At 40.3% G+C, this 24,864-nt stretch overlaps 1 pseudogene; it reads left to right on the forward strand.

The window, feature by feature from the left end:
- Positions 1-19,711, forward strand: part of LOC133376769 (uncharacterized) — a 77,689-nt pseudogene extending 57,978 nt beyond the window's left edge.
- The last annotated feature ends 5,153 nt before the right edge of the window (positions 19,712-24,864 follow it).

Below are 24,864 nucleotides of genomic sequence, written 5' to 3' on the forward strand. Positions count from 1 at the left end.
ACAGCCTTGCCTCTTTTCTGGCAACTGGCCTGAAAGCAAGGCCCAGTGAGGTTCTTCTTCTGGCAACCTTAGACAGTGCTTTCCAGAGCAAAGGGATTGTCTGCTGTCCTTTATCTTACACTACCCCAGAAACGTAGTTAGCAGGTTACAGCTACACAAGCTTCCCTCATTTTGCTGCCCATCTGGGTCAACCAGATGCTTTGTTGCAGATACACAGGTCTGCAGAGAAGCTGCTTATATTATTATACAGCCACCAGAGTGGCTGTATACTATAGCCAGCATGGATTTTTCACATTCCACAATGTTAAATTGAAAATACCCCCCATGCCTTTCTGATGCTTCCCATAAGATCATTTCAAAACAAAACCTTACAAAACTTATAGTCCTGAACTCAGAAACGCTTGCTTAACAATCCTCTCAATTTTCATGGTGATACACAAAACAGTCAGAGAGAATAGAGAGTTAAGAAACCCCAGAGCCCTTTTGAACTTTTTTCTGTCAGAGTTCTCATAAGCTGTTGAAATTCATTAAAAATCAGCCATTTTCACAGAGGACCTGTAATCTTGTTACTGACCTTGCCGCATACTCTGACCTTCATCTTCTGCAGTTAAAAAGTGAAAAAAATTGCCTAGCTGATTCTTAATTAATTTAAGACATTTTGGCTTGAACTCAATGATAGTGTCAGGCATGCTCAGTAAGAACCAACTGTAAGTGTTCTAAAAGCCAGACTCACGGCTGCTTGGCTTGCCTAATCAGGGTGCCACACCCACACCAGACTTTGATTTCACTTGAGACAGCAATGGCTTCCCCCAAATAATCCTGGGAAGTGTAGTTTATGAAGGGTGCTGAGAAGAGACTCCTATTCCACTGACAGAGCTCCAGTGGCCAGAGTGGTTTAACAGTCAGCCACTGATTGAAGCTCTGCAACTGGAACAGGGTGTCTCCTAGCAACTCTCAGCACCGTTCACTAACTACACTTCCCAGGATTCTTTGAGATAAGCCATGGCTGTCCAAAGTGAAATAAAGGTCTGGTGTGGATGTGGCTAGGGACAGCTTTGGTTTAAATTTGGGTGGGAGGCTACATGTGCCTGCTGTAGAATAAAAACTGTTCACAATGTTTTCCTTTCGGAAAGGAAAGGGGTTTCCCCTCTGCCCAGTGCCCGCCCACCCAATCTCCTCCCCTCCCCCTCCTCCTACCCCCCTGCCCCTCCCCCGGGTCAGTGTTGGACTACGACCTGCGAGACAAGGGTCCGAATCCCCACATAACCTCTCAGCCTCAGAGGATGGCTATGGTAAAACCACCTCTGAACACCATTTACCACGAAAACCCTATTCATAGGGTCGCCATAAGTCAGGATCGACTTCAAGGCAGTCCATTTCCATTTTCAAACATGATTGCACAGAAATAAATCTCACTGAACTCAAAAAGTATGCAAATCATCCTCCCCCTCCCCTTCCAATCCCCTCCTTCCCCTCCCTCCTCCCCATGGTCAGTTTTACCTATCTTAAGCATGCACAGGAGTAAATACCACTGAACTCAATAAGCATGGAAATGATCAAACCTGCCCTGCCCTCCCCTTTCCTTTGGCCCCCTCCAATCCGCTCCTTCCCCCTCCTCCTCCCCATGGTCAGTTTTACCTATCTTAACCATGATTGCATAGGAATAAATCCCATTGAACTCAATAAACATGCAAATGATCAGAGCTGCCTTTCCCTTCCTTCCCCTCTCCTCTCCCTCCTCTGCTCCCCTCTTCCTTCCTCCTCCCCTACCCACTCCAGCCCTCCCTCCTTCCCCCCGGTCAGTTTTACCTATCCTAAGCATGATTCCATGGGAGTAAATCCCACTAAACTCAATAAACATGCAAATGATCAAAACTGTCCTTCTCCTCCCTCCCCCTCCTGCCTGCTCCAACCCCCTCCTCCCCTCTGCCCTTCCTCCCCCTGTTCCTCCTCCTCTCCTCCCCATCCCCTGTGGTCAGTTTCACCTATCCTAACTATGATTGCAGGGGAGTAAATCACATTGAACTCAATAAGCATGCAAATGATCAATCCATTCTCAGTAAGCTTGCACAGGATCCTATTTCTTACCTTCCGGATTAAAAAGCAGAGAAATTCACTAATAGGCAAAAAATATGTTACCAAATGCTTCCAAGCTACAGAGGAAGTGGATTGGACTGTGAAAAGACCAACCCAAATTGTGTTTGTATTTTGACAAATTTGTAGGGCAGTACAATATCTCAGAGATATCAGATCTCCTGGTCCCCTGGTGCATTCACTATAGCTGCCCAATTTCCCTGCTTTTTAAAGTTTGATAGAAATATCTGTGGGCTATAGATTTGTTCTTAAACCGCAAGGTTTTTTGCCTATTAGTGAATTATCATTTATCAGATTTCTTAGTCATCCTTCAACATAAGGTTCCAGGGTAGGTTACAACAATTTAAAATTCAGTATTAAAAGCAAGTTTAAAACGAACTATAATCCTGAAAATGCAGTATCTTAGGTGTCAAAACCAGGATAAAGACATCAGTATACAAGCTGCTATTTATTTACCGCTAAAAATAAAAAAACAAGCCCAAATATCTGTAATAAGAAAAATCTGTGCTTCTTTAGGATGATCACCAGTTGATGTTTTTGAAGTGACATAGACATGCACATATAGAGGGAAGTCTTTGGAAAACCATCTATCATACTGAAGCTTTTGCAGCAACCAGACAGGAAAGAGGGCAATATGTTGGCATAGCAGGTTCTTAACTCATCAGCTATGCCAACATCTTGCCTCCCCTCCAACTCTGAATAAAGGAATCCTTGTGAAATGCCTGTGGTGTGAACACACAATCCTTCGTTGAGGGTTACTTGGCCTAGAAAGAAGAAAAAGACACATTTACCATACAGGAAAAAAAGTCCTGCAAGCATTTCTTTTTTAAAAAGAGGCAAAATGAGTTTATAACCAAATAATTCTAATGGGGTCCATTAAGCATGTGAACTACATGGACTAATCATTAATGGGATGCTTTCTAGAGTTCTGAATTGCAATTCTGCCTTTGAACTAAGACTCCAATAACAGTTATCTCCAAACATGTCTAAACCACAAGGTCCATTCTGATATCAACTCTAAGTTATAAATTTGTAAGAGTTTTTCAACTAAGGTTTGGTTTTTTTATTTCTCCTATTTGTCTGAGACACAGGAACAAAAAGTGAGGGAAAATTAAGATCAGATTGAAGAGTGGCTGTGAAAATACACCAGACAGCAAATCCTATGTTTAAGAATACACTTGCTGTTACACACCTTTGGTCAATAAATTCCTTTGCCCACCCGTTGCAAGACAAAACAGAGTAATCAATAATACCATCTTCCCCTTCCACAGCATATTCAGCAACATTGTTTACATACATCAGGGAGGGGAGGAAGAGTTTAAAAAGAACATTTATCTAAATTATTTAAAATCTCTACATGGTGTACAATATCATAAAAATAGATAAAACCAGAAATCTAGTCATAACAAGGTCCAATCTGATGCATCAGGGAAAGCCTGGGCAAAGGTATGTTTTTATTAGATGTCTGAAGCAAATGAAGGATGGCGCTTCTTCATGTATTTACTGAAAAAAGTTTAGAACCAGAGAAAGGCAGGCAGGGAGGCGATGGACTCATTTAAGCAAGTAATAACAACACACTCCAGCAGTCCAGCATCAATGCCTTCCGTATTTTAAACTGCTAAAATATTTGGGTACTGAAACATATAAATGTCTTAAATAAAAAGAGGTAATAACAACCTCAGATTACTGGTCCCTCAGGACCAGAGGTTGGCAACAGTGTGCCTTCCAGATGTTCTGAAGTCCCATCAACCAGAGCCAGATCAGGGATGATGGGAGTTCAGAATGTCTGGAGGATGCCAAGTTGCCTACCCCCTGCTCTAGCTCTTATTGTATATTCTGACTGGCAGCAGCTCCCCAAAGTCTCATACAGATATCTCTCTCAGCTCCCATCAAAAATCCTTTAAGGACAAGTGCCATTGATTAAACATAGGGCTTCTTGCATACAGAGCATGTGTTCTCCCACATCAATGTCCATCAGGTAATAAAAGCATGACAATATCATTGCCCCCCAAACACTGCCCCGATAGTTATGGAAACAAATCTTATAAATTTCTAGGAAGACTCAAGGATCCTGGCTCTGGGAGTCCATGTTCACATAGAGCAGCCTTTCCCAACCAGTGTGCCTCCAGATGTTGTTGGACCACAACTCCCATTAGCTTCAGCCAGCATTGCCAATGGCTGAGGCTGATGGAAGTTGTGGTCCAACATCTGGAGGCACACTGGTTGGGAAAGGCTGACAGAGTATAAAGGGAAGCCAGATATCACTAAAGCAGTCACATTGTGACAAACCCTCAAAGCTCTACTCCGCTGTGTTTCACTCCCAATAAGGAAACATTTCTGCACTCCACCCACAACAAAAACTAAATCAGGTAGATCTCCAGGGCAATTCTAATGCTTTTATTAGCACAATGCTTTGAAAATAAAGTATTCCATACTGATTTGCCACCCTTCAATATAAATATTGCCAGGGTAACTTACAATAATAATTAGAAAAATCATGTTTCAAGAAGGAACCCCCACATCTATGTATTAACAGAATATAGTTCCCCTTCCCCACCAAGGTATTAAGATTTTTCATTATCTATAACAGATAAAAGAAAACACTACATAGAATAATATAGTTAAAACATGACAAAGTCTTTTTAGTGGCAGGCATTGGTCACATTCACACCATACATTATTTCCACTATTTTCAGAGTTCTTTGGGAAGAGGGACCAACTGTTAAATCACTCAGGGAATTGTAACTCTGTGAGAAGTATAGGAGTCTCCTAATAACTCTCAGCACTCTTCAAAAACTACACTTCCCAGGATTCTTTGGAGGAAGCCATGACTGTTTGAAGTGGAATAATACTGAAATAAATGAACGGTGTGAATGTGGCCCATATCAGTCAATTCAGCAAGAACAAACTTTTCAGAGAATGATTCATGCTACAATTACTGGTGTGCACATGTATTTTAAAACACAACAAACAGTATGCCTGTAAAAATCACCACTGCTCAGTTTGTAGGTAACACAGATTGTGGATCTCTAGAGACTTTTGGATGGGCAAAATAAAATATGCCTATGGATCCCACAATGATAGTCAGATTCATAATGAGTGAGCCTGCAATCCTAAACTCACTTACCTGGAAATAAGTCCTATTTAATCAATAGAACTTCTTTCTGAGTAGCCATTTAATGGTTAATCTGGATCTAAGCCAATATATTCTAGTTCTGGGGGGAGGCACACTCCAGCCTTGTTGATTAAGTATCTATTGTTTTTATTACTTAATTAAAAGTGGCAACATTTCTCAAGGACTGAGGAGGAAATAAATTTCTCTTTTTTCAAAGGTCTGTATATTTTCCCAGAGGAGTACCTTATTTTCAATTATTGTTTTATCACTGGATGAGGTGTTCTGAGTAAAAGTCCTTCCCCGTAAATATGAATGAATGGAGAACATCAACTATAGAAGGATAATTTTCAGCAGAAAATATTTTCAGGCCTCCTTTTTAAGTTCCCTTCATTTCCACCTGCCTGCTTTCCAAACATTATACTTGTTCATGGTAGGCACCCACAGAATGTGTGTTGATTCCATTACATTACAAGGTATTAAAAATGAAATTTAATTAAACTACAGATGTGCAACAGCTTATTAAATTTTTAAGACAGCACAGATCAAAGAAAATAAAAGCAGGGATGATGTCACCGTCGTATGAGGGATGTATATATTGAGATGGAGGATATTTACCAAAAAAACCCACCACTTTTTCTTTCTTTCTGCTTTCTAAATGTGAAAATCCTTCAGGACTATCCTATGTCAGTAATCAGCCCAGTGTGTGCACATTCAGACCTCATACGTTAACAAGGCTTCTACAATTATTGTGGTGAAGCATTTCCCTAAAGTTGTGTCTGCACCCAGATTGGCTCTCCTGGAGATGTTCCCCACTGTCAACCCCCCCCAGTTTAGCTCTATAAATGGTATCATCATCTGTGAGAGCCCTCACATTCTGCCGCTGGCATTCTAAGAGTGCAGTTGTCAAAACCTGCTTAGAGAAGGGCTTACACAACAATTGCTGGTTAGAAGAGGGGGAAGAGGAGAAATATTTTTTTAATACAGCCTCATCTTCTCTGCAGCCTAACAATTCAGAATTGCAACTTGCTGAACTCACACTACAAGCAAAACATTGAAGGATCTTTACTACGGTTAAGAGCATAGCCAAAAATTCAAATGGCTCCTTCCCTTCTTTGTAAGAGCATACCGGCTACAATTCTAAAAATACTTACTAGGGCAGCCTTTCCCAACCAGTGTGCCTCCAGATGTTGTTGGACCACAACTCCCATCAGCCTCAGCCAGCATTGCCAATGGCTGAGGCTGATGGGAGTTGTGGTCCAACAACATCTGGAGGCACACCGGTTGGGAAAGGCTGTAATAGGGACTAAGCCCCACTGAACATAGTAGGGCTTACATCTGAGTAAACAGGCATAGGACTGTGCTGAAAAGAACACAGTGGGACTTGTTTTTCTGATAATGTTTTTAACTGTTAATGCATTTTATACCCAACCTTTTAAAAAGACCTCACCAGGCAGCTTATATGCAGCAAAAATATCAAACACAGAAAATAATGTGCTGAAAATGTTGCCTAGCACAATCCCCTAAAAGGCAGGATTCCAGGGACATCTACAAATCCAAGGTAGATTTAGCTTAACAACTGAGGTTGCAGAGGCACATAGGTTGATTTGTTATTTTTAGGGATGGCTGAGAATGACGTCCACTCAATCTGACTGCTCTACTCAGCTGCAATCACTTTGAAAGTTCAAGGGGTCCTGAAATACCTTTGAGATATGGGCTGAACTAAGAGGCAGGAAACTAGGTTCTTGATCCTGGATATGATGAGGCAGAGCATTTAGAACAAAACCACATTTTTTATTTGTTTTCTAAAAATTGTCCTTTTAGTTCCCTAAATCCACTCTTAATCTCGAAGGATGGTCTAGATCAGGGGTGGGCATAAGATAGACTGGGATCTACAGTAGATCATTAAAGATTTCTGACTTCCAGTGATTTAACAACAGCAACAACAAAATGACACACACACACATCTAACTTAGGTTCTGAAATGAAGAAAACCTGGGGTAACAAATAATTATTTTTGTGTTTGTGGCAGCTAGAGATGGGGGAGATATCTGACTGAGTTCACATTTAAAGCAGACTTTGTCAAATTTGCAGTTTCCAAAACATGAGAACCGAAACAGAGCCATCCTTTGAAATTTTCACTTATCCAAATTTTGCGATGCAGTTCTCCAATGAAGCAATGTTTGCAAATATGCTTATATTAGGGGAAAGTGGTCATGAACATGAATATATTAGTGAAAATACAGTATATTAGAAGAAATTGCTTGCAATAATATGTATGGTAATCAAACAAAGATGTGTTTAGTAGGATAAATTCTCACTAAATGCTGGAGAATTTTTTTTTTTAAAAACCCACAAATTGCTTCAGAAATATGGAGAACTGAATTTAAGATTGGAAAAATGAGAAACAGAGTACTGAAATCGACAGATCTTTCCATTCCTGGTGGCAGCTCAGTTCTGTTACTCAGAAATCCCCGTGCTCAGTAGCTGCTCTTCTAGTAGTCCCCAGAGAAACTCCTTAAATGAGGATGCTGTATATATTGCATGGTGCACATGTGGTACACATGCAGGTACATATTATACTGGAGATGCAGAAGCTCATTAAAAAACAGCAGCTATGGCATGGGCAAAGGAGTTACACAATTTCCCCAGACATCTGGTTTTATTGTCATATCTATCTAAGTAGCTAAACCTGAGTTAGAGAAGCTACAACCAACTTGAAAAAGACTATCCTGCACTGGTTCTGGACACTGTGGGTCTTTTTTTAAAAAGCACACACACAGAAACTGGGAATACTTGGGATATCCCAAAGCAATAGTTTTTGTATAGATGGCACTGGAATGCCAGAGGGTACTGTCACAAACTGTTCTGAAGTTACTGCTTGTAGTGAACAGTTACTTTTGCCCAGTTCCAAGTAAAGCACATTGTAACTTATCCCAAGATGAAAATGGATGTATGTCAATTATCCAGGGTTCATTTTCTTCCACTTGCTCTACCCAGTCATTGGTCTCATTGTCCAACAGGCATCAGATAGTTAAATGTTAGAGTTATGGGGGTGCTGCAATACCAGTATCAGAAACTGTTCTGGGTGACCCACATTCTGTTTCCAGTGATATGAAACAGAAAATTTTCCATCCCACAAGTTCATTGGTAATAATAAAGGGATACCAATTACAAATACATTATTAGGCAAGCTTGGCACTTTCAAAGGTTTTTAGCTTTGCTTACTGAATACATGCAAAATAAACATGCTAAATTACATCACCCCCTAATTTGCACAGGAAAAATTTCCAAGTCAACATTTTCTGGAAAAACCACATCTGCTTATGACTCTCAAGAACTATTCTTGAATGGATTTTCATTCTCAAAGAAAAGTAGACAATGGACTCAAAATTAAGAATTCTGAGAACTATTATCTTTCTCGTTTATGTGGGGGAAAGGCATTAAGTACACCCAAGTAAAAAGAAGTTCAGATACTTGCCCTGAGTATCCTGTTTTAATTGCTGTGTTGTTTTAATAGGATTGTTTTATTGTGTATTTTGATTATGAATGCTTATATTTTAATGTTTGTTTAATTGGTTGTTATACTTTGTAAAGCACTGAGAACCTTATTTTGCCATTAAGGGGTATATAAATTAATAAATAATAATACAATTACTGAGCATTATCTGTGAGCCATGAGAACACTGCCTTCCTACAAATAAATAGCACTATGTATATTCTACCCCATTTTTACTCCCCCCCAGTTCCCCCCCCCATACATTTGTCAACTGAGTCCAAGGCCAAATCTGTATTATACATTTAAAGTACTATGATACGACTGTAACATGGCTTCCCCCAAAGAATCTTGGGAACTGCTGCTTGTTAGGGGTCTTCTCAGCACCTTTATTCCCCTCACAGGCTAAAATCCCCAGTTTTCTCTGGGAAGAGCAGTTGAGAAACCACTTTGGGAGTTGTAACTTATTGAGGGGAATAGGGGTCTCCTAACAGCTTGCCATGCTGATAGCTCAGTTCATATTATTTTCCTCCACACTATTAGGTACTTAGGCTGCAATCTAATACATACTAACTTGGGAATTAAGTCCCATTAAACCCAATGGAGCTTACTTCTGAGTAGACATGTACTGGATTGTAGCCTTACTTACACAACTGTACAGTATAGAAAAAATTATAATAGCAACTGACCCCTTTAGGCTAATGCTTGTCAGGGAATTCAAGCAAAAGGTCCCAGAGTCTTATTTGGCTTTTTAGGGGTTCTCAGTAGATTATGCACTGGTTGTTCTTCACCTCACCCAAAATAATTGAGGCTTTTTCTACTTTAATCCTGAACAGAATCCAGCCTCCTTGCATGAAACTCAGTGACAGGTCATGTGCATCAATAACTGCTGACAAGGCTGGTCACTCTTTCCTTCCATTAATACTACTGCTGGAAGACTTGCTCTGGCAACTCGTTTTGAAAATGAAGCAGCTTGACTGCACAATCCAATGCATACTTACTTGGAAGTAAGTTCTACTGCATTCAGTGGGGCCCAATCCTAGGTTACTCCATAGGCCTGCAGCCTAAGCCCAGGTGAAGCATTTCAGGCTATTTTAAAAAATAAAATAAAATCAGAATGTCAATCTTCCCCTCATCTCTTTTGTGAAAAATAATGGGTGTGCCTCCTGAGTGAGGAATTTGCACGTCCAGTACCTTTCAGTTTGATATACTTGTTATCTTGGCAAAATTATCTGTTACTATAAAATGAGTGCAGCGAACCTTTTTATAGCAAGAGAAATTGGTTAGCACCAGGCTCAAAACCTCCATGGTAACTCTGAAGGAAGTTTTTCTGTTGGACTTACTTCCAAGTAGGTATGCTTGCAACTGCAACCTCCATGTGGTAAGTAAGCAATTAAAAACTGGTGGGCTTGATACCAGAATACTTTTAATAGATTATTGTGAAATAATCCTTCAAACTCGCATGTAAAATGTGGCAAATTATATCACCAATGGAGAGATTTTTAGATAAGTATAATTCAGTTTTTTATTGCAGCTTTTCTTTTAAGTTGATTTTAAAACAAATAACATGATCCCAGTGTAGTTAATGGCTGACTCTTAATCTTAACATGGACTAGTTCTATTCTGTATTTTCTTTTTCAGGAGAAACAAAATCACACTCATAATTTTAGCAGGATGGTCAAATGGCACATAAAATTTTCTAGGACTGTTCTAGTTGTTTTGCAGCCTTTCCCACTACTTTTGCACACACAGAAAAAGAGAAAAGGCACATTTAAAGTACTGGCTTGGAATAACTCACACAATGTGATCAACAGCATGGGGAAATCAAAAAGTGTTTTGAGCCCTGTTTATAATCCCAGTGAAATCTATATAGGTGTTACAGTGTAGCAGCAATGTAGATAGGCTGTTTTTATACTGTTGGCCTTCCACTCTACATTTCTACATTTTATTGGGATTGTCCTTAAGGGTAGTTTTGATTGATTGATTGATTGATTGATTATTCTTAAAAATTAAAAAGTACACTGTTAATTAGGATTCTCTAAGGACTGCAGTCCTGCGAATACTTGGAAATAAGCCTGACTGAAGTTATTATTATTATTATACAAATGTATTTTCCCAACCTCTTTTTATTTTTTTGTTGCTGGACTACAACTCCCATTAGCCCCAGCAAGCATGGCCAATAGTCAGGAATTATGGGGACTGTAGTCCAGCAACAAAAAAATAAAAAAAAGGTTGGGAAACACTAGACGACTTCCCAGCATAAAGCCACTGAAGCAGAGAACAATATAAAAACAGAATAAAACACATAAACACAAACTCTAAAAACAATCAAACCAATTCAACAAACTCCCCAAACCATCGACACAAATTCCAAAATAATAATAATAATAATAATCAGCTATAAAATTGCTATCTCATAAATAACTGGGTTATACCTCAGGGAAAGCCTTCCTAAACAAAAATGTCTTCAACAGGCGCCTAAACATCATCATACTAGGTGCCTATCTCATTTCAGTTAGTAATTTATTCCAGAGACTTGGAGCTGCAACATGAAACACGATGAAGTTGCAAACCTTCAAAGAAGAAATAATTGGGTTTATACATTCACTTTATGGAAAAATTTAGTTACATCTTTTTACTTTTATTCTTTCTGGTATTTATATATACACTGCATAATATTCAGAATTTTTAAGTGGTATACATAAATGTTAAAAAGAGAAAAATAATATAAAGAATAAGAACAATCAAAGTGCATCATAAGAACAAAGAAAACTACCTTAAAATGCCTGATGAAATAGGAAAGTCTGTTGTCAAGCACCTGAAGGTCAGCAGGGAGAGGGCCTGTCTGATCTCAGCTGGGAGTTCCACATGACTGGGCCCCCAATATTGAATGCATGGCTTCTGGTGGTGGCAAGTGCATCTGAAACATGGGAGATCACTAACAGAGACTCGCTCAAATATCTTAGTGATCAGGCAGGGATATAAGGGATCAGCTAGCCCTGAAAGCCCACTTGGAAAGATTACATATAATATATTGATTGTATTTACAGTACAAAAATTTATCAGTAAATGATCACTAGCGATCAGCATAACTCTCTAACTTGCTTAATTAAATGAGATAGGCAGGGTTGCTCAAATTCGGGCAAAATATCACTATACCTAGCAGGAAAGTGATTTGTCCCTGTACCAGCTGTTTATATAGGGGCATATGTTTGGAGTGTAGCTGCTTATACATACTTATGGATGCTCATGGGAACCCGCCTGGAGACAGACAAAAGCTTTTTTTCCTTTTTTTCTTGTTGTAGGAGTTTAAATTGGTATAATAGAGGTATCATTGTCTGTAGTTTTCTTTTATCCCATAGTCGTGTCTGGTCAAACAAGTCTTGCAGATTTTTCAAAGCAACCCAGAGCTGCAAAACCTCTGAACAGTGATGGTAATGGGATGAGTGTATCTACCATGGGCAATGATGCCTCTGTTGTACCACCTTCAACTTTTCTAAGAACAATTGTGTCACTTTCCAGCTTCAATAGTGCAGATCTGCAGTTAAAGTCCAGAGCCCGGATCGTAAGAGCTATGAAACAAATTGCATCAACTGAAGAGTGCTTCATCTTCATTTTTTTCCTCTAATAAGAACGCCCCCATCCCACTCCCCCACACACAATAGTTCACAATAGCAAACTGTTTTGAAATGGAGGAAATACACAAAAGCAGTTTGAGAGATGGCATGGGAGTCAGCTGTTCAAAGAGGGGGGAAAACCAAGATTCTCACTAGGCTACCATAAGCTTCTTGCATGAACTTAAGCAATTATTGGGATACCATCACTGATTTTAGTAAAGGGATATGAATTCTTTTTGGGCTTCAGTCTTAGCCTTGGGAGCACCATTTCATGGAAGGGGCAGGGCTGAAAACAATTTGGAACACATTCAAGATATATTGGAAGAAGAACTCAATATATGTCAAGAGTACTTATAACCCTAGCTGCTGCTCAGCCATCCCTGACCTCAGAATACCCCATTTCAGGGCTTTCCAATGGCTGCTACTTGCAGGGATATCATTTGCACATTTGGCAAGCAGAAGGGGAAGTTCTCTCAAGCTGGAATGTTGCCGGTGTCACTCCACAGGTGACAGGAGACAGCAGAGGCCAACAGGCCTGAGTGGAGAGATATCTCCACCCATATCTAACCCCTTTCCCTCCTCTCTTAAAAGAATAAAAAGGATTTGGATTACACTGTTTGACAGGAGCTAAATATTGGCCAGGTCCACACATTATGCTAAGCCAAACCAAACCATGGTTTAGAATGGAATGTCTGAGCATGCGGGCTCCAGGAGAGGAGATCACAGCTGCTTTGCTCCTTCCCAGACATTTTGCTGTTGCGCTGAGCTAAGCCTTACCATGCTGTCCAAACCTGGACTTGTGGTTTAGCTCTCCTGGACAAACCATGAGCCATAAATGGTAGGCCAAATCTTGGTTACAGTTCATGGTTAGACTAGAGCAGGTGTAGGGGACCTTTGGCTCTTCAGATGTTGCTGAAGTACAACTCCCATCTGCCCTAGCAAGTATGCCCAATGGCCAGGGATGATGGGAGCCGTAATTCGGCACCATCTGGAGTGCCAAAGTTTCCCCACACCTAGTCTAGAGAGTACTAAACCATGACTGGGTTCAGACAATGCATGGCCGAGCACAGCAGCATGACCAGGAAGTAGCAAAGTTGCTGCAACCTCATCTCCTGGAGCCCACACATTCACACTAGCCATAGTTTAGTTCAGCATGATAGACTGGAACTAGGCATTATTATATACATGTGGCTGCTATGAAAATGGCATCTCTATACCGATGTCCTTCCTCTTCCTGATGATGGATACTCCCTTGGCTGGTGGTATGTTTGCCTGTTCTTCAAAGTTCTTACATCTAAACTGTTAGCTGTGTACAGAAATCAGAAAAGCATCTGATGTCTCTACCCACAGTGGTGATAACATATTTTCTCTTTTGACATTCAGTGGCAGGTGCCCTCCAAACGCTTTGAACTATAACTCCAATCATCCCTGACTACTGGCCATGCTGGCTGGGGCTGATGGGAGTTGGAGTTCTAAATATTACATTTGGAAGCTGGTCTTTGGCACAACAATCAGGTTCGTGGGTTTCAAATTAGCATTGGTGAGCCATCAGTGATCATGGCGACCCTTTTTTCAGCCACTGCCATAATGAAAACAACTGACAGTTCATTGTGTGAAAGTCCTAGTTCAGACCAGTCTTTTTTAATGCTGTCACATGCATGGAGGTAATCTAGTAATTTTCATTAATGGCATTTGTTTGCCAATTTTGATCCCAAATAGTTTGTCATCAGCATAGAAAATATTTTCTTAAAACCAAGGTGAGGTTTTTTTAAATTATAGGGAGGGGCAGGTAGACGGTCTTTGAGACTGGACTGTGGGATAGAAAACTATTTTCTATTTAAATAGTTTGCAAAAAACATATGCAATATTTGTATATTGGTATAGAAAGGTCAGTGTGACTAACTGGGGTTTGCAGGTAGCAATGGATGAAACTGTCGGTTTCAATTTATCTGTTTCTCATTTTTCCACTCTTAAGTTCAGTTTTCCACATCAGTTTGCAATTTTTAATTAAAAAAAATCCTTACAAAAAGTCATTAGCATTTTAGTGCAAATTTATCCTGACACATCTATTTTATGTAATTTTGCTCAATATATACATTTTTGCAAAGCAATTTTCCCTAATACAATGCATTTTTGTATGTTATTTTCACAAATATATGCATTTTTATACACACTTTACCCTAGTATACACATTTTTGTACACATTACTTGGCTGGAGAACTGCATGGCATAATTTGGAGAAGTGCAAATTTCAGAAAATGCTGTGTTTCGGTTTACATATTGTTTTGGAACGTGCACATTAGGCATGTTCACCTTTAAATACAAACTGATAATCGGATTTCTCCCCAATCCCTATTCACAAGTCTTAAGGGGGTTTCTTTCAAGCCATCTTTTCTTCTGTTGTACTCAGGACTTGAACCAGATTCACCTCAAAGCAACATAAAACTATTGGTTCACGCAGCACATTCTGCCTCCACATTTCATTTGTGTCATCTGGTGAAGAACAAAAAAGAAGTTCCTATCTACCATATTCTTGCCCTGGAAAGTGGAGGTTAAACTGTTTAAGGCCAGCACTGGTTCTGACAAATATCATAAGGAAGAAAAACATGTACCATGAGCTAGAAACACATACCAATAAAAAGGTAACAGATCTACATATGAGCGCAGTTTAGGCTACAAGATAATTTCTGTGAACACTTTAACCACAGAAATATCAATTTTCATATTTTGGAGGAAGAGTTTTGCCTTTTCACATTTTTGTCAAGTGTCAGTGGCTACATATTCTCTTCTCCTGCATCATGACTGATAGCATTTCATTCTAGTAGGCCCTTCCAGATTCTGGCACAGTGGATACTGTATTGTATGTGAGTATGAACTCACAAGATTCCAATCCCACCTAAGCAAGGAAACTTGGGCAAATCATTTTGTTTCTCCCTCTGAATCTAAACCACCTCACAGGGTTGTTGTCAGGCCAAAACATTACCCTATAGTCCTTAGATAAAGGGTGAAATAAAACCCTTCCCCACAAAGAAACCTCTTAAAGGGAAATCATTTATCTAATTTTGAAAATGTACCTACACTTGGTATGGCGAAGGCTAGCCTAAAGGGCAGTGCTTTCAATTGAAAATGTCTACACATTTATGGTTTAGCAGATCACTGAAAGGTAAGTCTGCTTTTCTATTTTAAAACTACTTGTTGTTTTAAAAAAAGTTGCCTATGACTTTAAAACAGGGCATAATACGAATATATTCCTGTATTTTTAATCATTTTTACTGTATGCTTTTTTTTACTTGTTATAAACTGCTTTGAAGTTTTTAAATTAAATAGCAGTATGTATATATGTTTTTAAATACACATTTAAAGAATGTCTCACAGATGAAAGCCTCTTTAATTTTTCAGCATCACAGGTTAGAAAGGTCCGATAAAATAAATATTAAGGGACAATGTATTGTGTGCGTGTGTGGGGGAGAGTTGTTTAGTTGTATGCTCCCATGTCTATACAGTATGACATTTAATACTCACCAGCTATAATCAGGACCCTGAATACTCTGGGATTGTTTCATATTATTCCAGCCTTTGATTATAAAACAAACTTTGCTTCAATTTTGTGTAATTCTTTTGTAAATAAGCACTTTGAACCAATTCAATCTAGACCTTTTCCATTATCTCAATACTCACATGCTTCCCAAACCTACAAGCATTCTAGAGGCTGGCATATGCTTCACCGGTTTCACTAGGAAAGAACCAGATGCTTATGTTTCAATATGTTTCAATATTCTTGTTTCAACAGTTTTACTAGATAATACTGTTACTAGTATTATCAGATATCGTTTTAAAAAATAGGTAAAACTAGCAATGCATTACAATATCATAAGCTTTTGCATATAAGCTAAATAACCATTTTACAGTTAAAGGTTCATATACTGAAGGAAAAATGGGAGATGTGTGTTGTAGGATTGCTCCTAAACTCTTAAAAGCATATTTCTCCTTACCCTGGAAGTAAAAACAACAGAGTCATGTGGCATCTTAACAGACCAACGAATTTATTGTAGAATGACTTCTGATGAAGCTAATGGCACAGTAAATGTAAAGGACTCTCATTTCTGGCACTAACATGGTTACCTGTCTGTAATGCGATAGTGTGTATTTTTCAAGAGACTGAATTATTTTGTATAAAATATTAGAACTGCGAAAGAATTGAGATATTTGTAAATGTAACTTTCCCTGTTAGTCTTATAAACACAATTTCAGATGTGACATGCATAAAAAGGAGAACGAAACATCAGTAAATATGAGAAAGACTTCAAAATGGGACCTTAGCAATCCTTTTAAACACAGTCACTGTTATTGATACATCATTGGATGAACCTGCACAGGAAAAGGTCTTATTTTAAAGTAAGAATTGAGTAGGCCCTTCATCTTAAAAATAAAAAACCCAGCTCTCTCTAAAAGAAACATTCAAAGAAAAGAGCAAGAGATCTTTTTCCAGCTAGCCTGATTCTTAGCACTGTAATGGTTTATTTATTAGAACTGTGACAGTTCCACCTGAACTCCAAAGCAAACAAATACCCCAAATCTGAAACTTTAATGGGCATTTAAGTTCCATTGAGTTTGGTCAGGGAGGTAAGCTGATGTGTCAAGCTACTCCAATAAAATCAAGACTCCTTAGACTTTGACCAGCGCACGTTTCAAAGTGCTCTTGTGGAAATTAATTTCAGTTTCAGTTAAACCTCCTAAATTAACTTTGTCACCCCTGTCAACAAGAAGTGTGAAATTCAGCACAGGATTTAGAATTTCTCAATTAAATCCAAAGAGCAATCTTCCGAGTATGAACTTCTCTTTTAATGTGGGAATCTCAAACATTCATTTTTTAAAACGTACATGCTTTGATACTGGAATTTTCCAAGTCAGATTAGTTTTGTGTTTTAACTTGAAGGGGGGAAAGTCAGTGAAGACTGTAATTTTCTGGTTAGCTCCGATAACCTCAATCTTTCATTTGGAAAGAACAGTGGATATGAACTTTGTATTTAAAAAAACACTCTGTGCCAACGAGAGTACGGCTCTAACAGTGTTATCAGCATGGAAAATGAAATGATAATCAAATAAGCACTTTCACAGCTAATTCTGAATGAGAGAGAGAACTGTATACATACAGGATCAATTTACTATGTGATATGTTTTATTTCTACACCACAACATAAACCCATCCCTTGCTCTTGCTTCCATTTTTAATTGGAACTTTGTGGTTTACTTCATTTGAGAATGAAAATCAGTTTCTTCTGAACTGAATTAAGAGTATTACTCCCATGAATGATGCATAGCTCTCCCCCCCACACACACACACAGGGAGGGAGGGCGAGCAGTAAGAATCTGACATAGGTGCATGATGGCCAGAAATCCAGGATGCAAATTCATTTTTGCATGATTCTCTTTAGTGCCGTACTAAAGAATAAAGTTCAACAGGTTAGGTCCTTCTTTTTTTAAAGTAAATACAGTCCAGCACTCAGCAGCCAAAAAGCTAATTCACCTGGCTACATTTGTTCTGACTACATCACTGCTGAGTGTTCTGTTTCTAAGAATACACATTTAGAGGGGAAGCACTTTTGCTATATGAATGTGTGTCTGTGTCTGGACAGCAGCTTAACCCCCTCTCCATTCCACTATTTCTCTATAAAGGTATAGTACACTCACTTCCAGAAACAGATAAGTTTGCCAGCAGCAAGAAAACTTAAGTGTACTTTGAGGCATGGATAGTCTGCTCTTATCAGCCATAGATGTGTTTTGCAAACCTTTGAGAGTCTTAATAACTTACATTGGGGAAAACCCAATGCTCAAAACAGCAACAAATTCTTAACTCTGAACCCCCAAATAGGCAATTTAGAAAGTTAACAAAAGACAAAAAAATCATTGCCAAGGCAGAGTATTTTCTTAATTTCAACCAAAAAGAGCCTGAGATAAGTAAAAGAAAAGTTGCAGAGTTCGGTAGGTTAAGGGAAATGAAAGCAAAAACCATTACCACACTTTACAAAAGGAAACTTAAAGAAAACCCGCTATTACTGGGGTGGAAGATAGAATTAACATTAAGGATTGCAATGTATGTGTGTGCCTCTCAGAGAAAGGAAAGGAGGATAAATAGGAACATCATTTGTTAAGAATAAAGACTGGAAAGATCGGAGATGACCTCTTTGAAGCGAGAACACACCTCCAAATTCTAAGAAAGGAGTTATACCAATATGCCCTGGGGAAAAACGAGTTTAAGAGCACAACAGCTCTATCATGATGTTTAAGAGTGGCGACCCTGAGACTGCCCTTTAGGCACACAGAGAAAAACGGGAGCGTTTAAGAAATGACAACAGGATCGTAGATAAGCCGACTCACAGTCGCGCTAGTAGGCCTAACAGGCGGATCCTCCACTGTAGCAGCAATCCTATGCACACTCATGGGGCGGGGGGGGGAGGAGGAGAAGGAGAGTGGGTTCCATTCAACTCAGAACTTCCTTCTGGGTGAATGAGAACTGCGCTGTAAATTAGGCAAAAAGAAACGGGGAAAGAAAACGTACGCATCTACTCCGATTGAACCAAACAGGATACGAGGCGGCTCGATCGACAGGAGGCTGGTGTCGCATATCGTACTGCGCCAGGTACATAAGTAGCTCCGGCTAGGTTGTGTTGAAGATCGGCCTAGCCGGCCCACTACATTCCTGCCCTTAATTGCTGGAAGGACAAGAGGCGGCGATATACCACCTTCCCGTGGCGCCACTGACGCTTGCCGGGCTGAGTTGTGTGTGTGTTGTTTTCATTCAGAGCTTTACATATGCAACGAAACCACAAGACTTCCTTCACAACTTGCAGCCCAGAAGGAGGAGGCGGCGGCGGCGGCGGCGGGGGTAGAAGAGAAGTGATCCACCTCGGAGCCCTCCCTCCTTCCTTCCTCTGCAAGGTATAGCAGGAGCGACATCGTGTTCCTTACCTGCTTCAGGATGGGATTTCTTCCTTTGAAATGCGATCGGCTCTTCTAGAAGAACCACATTCGGGGAAGGACCCTCCCCCCCCCGCCGCGGCAGAAGGGCACGAAGTGGAAAGTCCTTCCTACCTTCCAGGCCATTCCCCATCTCCTGATCTTCGCCTGCACCTGAGGGAAAACAGCCCTTCGCCCCTGCATCGCCTCCCGTCCCATTTCTCTCTGTCCTCGGCCTCCTCGCCCTCGCCTCTCAACCACTCCTCGGATTTCTGCGCGTTATGGCACAGAGCAAGAAACTGCGGCAGGACCACAGCAGTAGCGAGCGGCGGTTTGCCCCTCACCCTGGCAGCCAAGGAGGAGTGGCAGAGAGCGCAATCCGATGTGGCTCGACGCTTAAACGCTTCGAAACCTGCCTCGGCGTTTTTTATTTAAAAAACTATCTCCGGGACACAGCCCAGGATGGGCCTGGGACTAAAGCAACCCTCCTCAAGACAGCTGGATGTTACTTTCCAGGCAATATCCATAGGCTCGGAAGGGAGGGGGGGAGAAAGCACCACTCTGCTTTCCAGCCAGTCAGCCTCCCTCAACACCTGCTGCTGTATTGCCGCAGTCAGCAAAAGGGGAGGCCTCTTAAGAGCCGAGCGACCAAACAACAGCGCTCGGTCCCGCTTCTCCCAACCCACCCCCAAGGGCGGGCACGCCCAGATTTAGAAAGACGGGAGGGCGCGAAGCACGGACTAGTAAGTCCCGGGAGCCGAGGGAGGCTCGTACGTCGTGAATGCTGTTGCGCAAAGTGGGGGCGGGAGGCGGGGGGCAGGGAGGATTTGCTGAGGAGGGGGGGGGAAATCCCAAACGCAAGTGTATTTCTTTGCTGCCCTATACATCTGAGCATCTTTCCCGTCCGGGCCGCGAGCCGTTTGTTTCTCGCGAGCTAAGCAGGTCTGCTGTGTAGCTAAAGGGACCGTCCTACAGTGAGCCTGCAACGCCGCAGAAGAGTTGGGAATTATTTGATTCAAGTGCGTGTCTGCCCTTTTCCCACACTGAGAAACGAGCTGTGAGCCTCACAACGTGACCAGTCGCGAGAGCATCCCGAAAGGAAGAGCAGGCAGAGAAACCTCCGTTTCCCGCGCAAGCCCTAATGGGGCCCCGGACTTCTTGCCCCAAAGTCCTCCCTGCCGGCTCCACTGTCCAATGGCAGGCTCCCAGCTGATTTGAAAGAAACACGCTTTGAAGGAGATCCCACTGAATTTTACTTCGGATTTAACTTGGAAGTAAACAAGGGGGGAAATGGGGTTGCGTTTGGCAGATAATACTAAGAAAGTAGGGGAAGGAGACCCTCGTATCTAAAATACACCACGTGATCCCTTTGCCCAGTTTTGTTTGGGTCATGGTAAAGCAGATGCCAGAAAACTGATTGTTCACCATTTCAGAGTTATCTACTAAAAAGAAGGCAAAATCTCCAAATGTATTTGTTTACAGGGAGGGGAAAGTATAAAAGCATCAAATCTGGCACGTTGATACTTGACCTTATTCCTTTAAAAATACTTTATTTATAAAAATATTTGTATAGTACTATTCATAAAAAAATCAAAGTAGTTTACAGCTATCAAGCATAGATACAATAAAAACCATGTAAAATTTTAAAATCTGAGATCATCGGCTTAGTACTGTATAGAAATGTTTTCATAGTTGCCTGAGTAAGCTTGCAGCATAGAATGGCTTTCAGCAGGCATGTAAAGGTTAAAACAGAAGGTGCCTGTTGTATAAATAAGAGGTAAGATTTAGGTTTCTCCAATAGTTTTCCTCATTTTTCTCCTTCCCAGTTTTTTTTAATTAATACGGAAAAACAGATTCAATGCTGACTTTCAAAATCATTTTAAAAAATGCTTGGAATTCAAAAATTCAGATTGGAATCCTGATGTTTTGTGAAAATGCAGCACTTCAGTTCTACAATGGAACTTATTGACAATAGAATTATGGCCACTTCCAGACTGTCAATATTTTCAGTTGGGATTCAGTCACAACACACTCTTTCCCCATCACTACTCTTTTCCCATCACTATTGGACTTTCTGCAGTAAGAAAAGTGGCAGGAAAATGCGTCAGAAAGTGTGGGATAATACAACATCATCTAGCTCCCTGCAAACAAATCAGTGTGCATGCTCAATGAACTGATTGTTTAGAAGTGACCATGGCTTCATCAGAGGAATTATGGCATTTGGAGAGCAATGCCTACTATGCCAAAGGATGACTTAGTATTTCATAGTGCATAACACTTATTTATCTAGTGTTAACAGTGTGCTTAACCAAGAAGTGATGTACAGTGGTGGCCCTGGGCAAGAGTGTTATTTGGGACCCCTTAAAGGTATGAAAACAAGTAAAGCATAAGATTTAACTTTAATTCCGTACTACATGAAGCAACAGTGGAAGTAACTTTAAATGCATTCATTGTGATCAGCTTTTATTACAGCTGGAGAGCGGAATATTACTTAATACATCATATCAACATATATGAATACAAATGAATAAACAAAAAGAAACAACCTTGTTACCTCCACATGTAATGCTCTAGCAGAAACAGAAAAACAAAAACCCTCACCCTAAAAAAGTATTGTATGATACCGTAGTAGGAGGGACAAACAGTGATAGCCAGTATATCAGTATAGGTATAGTGATTAATCATGTAAGAGCCAGTTCTCTTGTACCATATTTAATGAAATGAACTTTTTCTTGTTTATTTATTTTATAACAAAAAACATCTGGACAGTCTGCATGTGACAAAAGAGATGGACGAAATTGCATTGTGCTCTTCAGATTAACAAATTTACCATGCTTACAGTAAATTGTGAACCACCACCAATAAGTTCACCAAGACAACTTGAAGTTACAGAAGTCTGATTTGCTTTTGCGTTTACGGAATCTCACTAAGATTTGACTATTGTTGTTCCTATGTTTTATTTCTTATTTCAAGAGAGCCTCAGGGCTTATCCCAAAGAATGAGGAACACATTTGTCTGGCCTAGCAGCATTCGCATAGATTCCACAAATGGATTCCAGGTAGCATAGCAGTTCATAGTATTCTTAGAAGCAAAGTCATCAGTCAAATCACTATAATAATCCAAACCTCTCCCAATGTTATATTCAGCTGAAATCATAGCAAATCCTACTAGATGCTCTTGTGACATAGAAGAGTACGAGTGTTTTTTTAAAAAAAACACCAATTTCAACTTTGAAAATTACCTCTTACCAGATACAAAAGTTACAAGTGCAGTGAGAGTAACAGGAACTACTGCACATAAAATGGAGTAATATAAATAAATTGACAGGCTGCCAAAGCTGTGCATTATTCTTGAGGTTGATTATATAACCTAAAAAAACCTTCATTTCATCCAGCACCTCTGTCAAATTGATGTCTCCTTCAAGGGGCAAAGATACATCTTTGCAGACCAAGGTCATCATCTCCCATTTTAGCCAAAGAGTTAACATCATATATGAATCCATACTTGTCCTTAGACTGCACCATTTGCTTCAATATGTTGTCTAGTTTTTCATGTAGTCATCATGTCGTTAACGAATTCTGTGCAAAATTTGTGTTTTGGATCAAGAATGAGGATGTCTGATGTTTTATCTGGGGCAGTGGTTCCCAAACTTTTTTCCCATCGACCACTTAAAAATTGCTGAGCATCTTAGTAGACCATTTAATGATTTTTTGGTGCATGCTGTAGCAATTGTAATTCTCTGTCCTAGATGCTGTATGGTTTTTAATTGTATTTTATTGCTTTCATTTTTTTATATTGCATTTTATTGTATTACAATATAAATTGCCTAAAATTCTATAGAATTAAAATTGTAATTCTTCACAGGCATACCAACCACCTGAATGTCACTACAGTTTGAGAACCCCTGATCTAGGGAAAGTTTGTGTTTCTTTCTCACATGCTGCTCTGGGAATGTTCTCTCTACTGATATCCACTACTGAAGTGGATGGGTCTGGCTTAAGGGGCAAAAGGCCTTAACTCTGTATTTTGTAGGGAGGGACTTGCTTTCCTGCAATGCTGCTGAGTTAAAGATAAGGCAGATGGAAACTGACTGACAGGATTTGTATAAGATTTTGCCCTTTCCCAGGCAGTTGCCCAGTTTGCCCCTCCCCCTAAGTTATTCTATTTTGTGGCCCCAGACACTTTATGATTAATTATTTTAAAAAATGTTTTTCTATTTTGTTTGATTTTACTCAGGTGTGGAAGGGTTGGATCTTTTTTTGAGTGTTTTGTGTATTTTAGGATGTTTTTGTCCTTGTTTTTATATCTGTATTTAAAGTTGTAAGTTCGCTTTGAGTTTCTTTTTGAAAAAGAGCAACTAATAAATATAATTAATAATGATAATAATCCCACCTTTCCCCTCTTTATTCCTCATGACAACCCTATAAGATAGAGTGATTGGCTCAAGGTCATCCAGTGAGCTTCATGGCAAAGCAAGAATTTGAACCTGGATGTACTAAGTCCAGTGCTTTATCCATTACACTACACTGGCACTAGGTTACAACATGACTATTCAAGAAGGTTTTGACTGAGAATTTTCTCTTTTTCTTTTCTTTTTTCTCTTTTTGTATGTGATGATAATGCTTTTCTTTTTCATTGCTTGAATGGCTATTCTTACTATTTGCTTGACTTTTTATGTCAGCACTATTTTAGGTCCCAGATTCACCCCTGGCCTTTCCAAGTAGGGGCTGGGAATGCCCCTTATCTGAAATGTCCCCTGGAGATTGCTGCTGCTGTGGACAATGGTCTGAATCAATATGAGGCAGCTTGCTGTGTTCCTGTTTTTCTATGACTGCTGTCTTATGTGTGGTTGATGCATATATTTTTATATTTGCTATGAATTTTTATTATTGTACATCTACTTTAGCTCATCTTTTTTGGGGGGTGAGACAAGGTATATATATCCAGCATGTATTTGTGCCAGGCTGGGGGGAGTTTGATGTGGCCGATCCCTGGCCGAGCTGGCAGGCTCCTGGTGCTGCCGGGCACCGCTTGGGAAGCCCAGCCCGGCAGACGGAGAGCCCTTGGAAACCAGCAGAAGACCCAAAAACAGAGCAATCCAGGGGCATGGTAGAGGTGGAGCTGAGGGGAGAGGACTTTCGCTCTGTGCAGCTCTCCTTTGGAATACTCCCACGGGTCCCAATCTGCCCAAAATTTCCACCAGCAAAAAGGTCAGTATAGGTAAATAAGGAGTGAATGTTCACTGAGGAGTGTTCAGCCAGCCCAGAGGCTCCTGAAAGGGAAGTGGATGCCATGGAGCTTCCCACCAGCTCCTCCTCTGCTAGCCCCCCTTCCACTGGCTTCCTATGACTTAACTGCTCTGCCCGTAACGTTAGAGATGAATGTGACAGAAGTGAAAGAGAAAACTAGATAACAAGAATAGTGAGTGAAGCAATAGGTGATGATGGTTAGTGCAGCCTTTCCCAACCTTTGGGTCCCCAAATGTTGCTGGACTACAGTTCCCATAATTCCTGACCATTGGTCATGCTGGCTGGGGCTGTTGGGAGTTGTAGTCCAGCAACATATGGGGACCCAAAGATTGGGAAAGG

This window comes from Rhineura floridana, chromosome 1 (genome assembly GCF_030035675.1).
Source record: "Rhineura floridana isolate rRhiFlo1 chromosome 1, rRhiFlo1.hap2, whole genome shotgun sequence".
In the NCBI taxonomy this organism is placed as follows: Eukaryota; Metazoa; Chordata; class Lepidosauria; order Squamata; family Rhineuridae; genus Rhineura; species Rhineura floridana.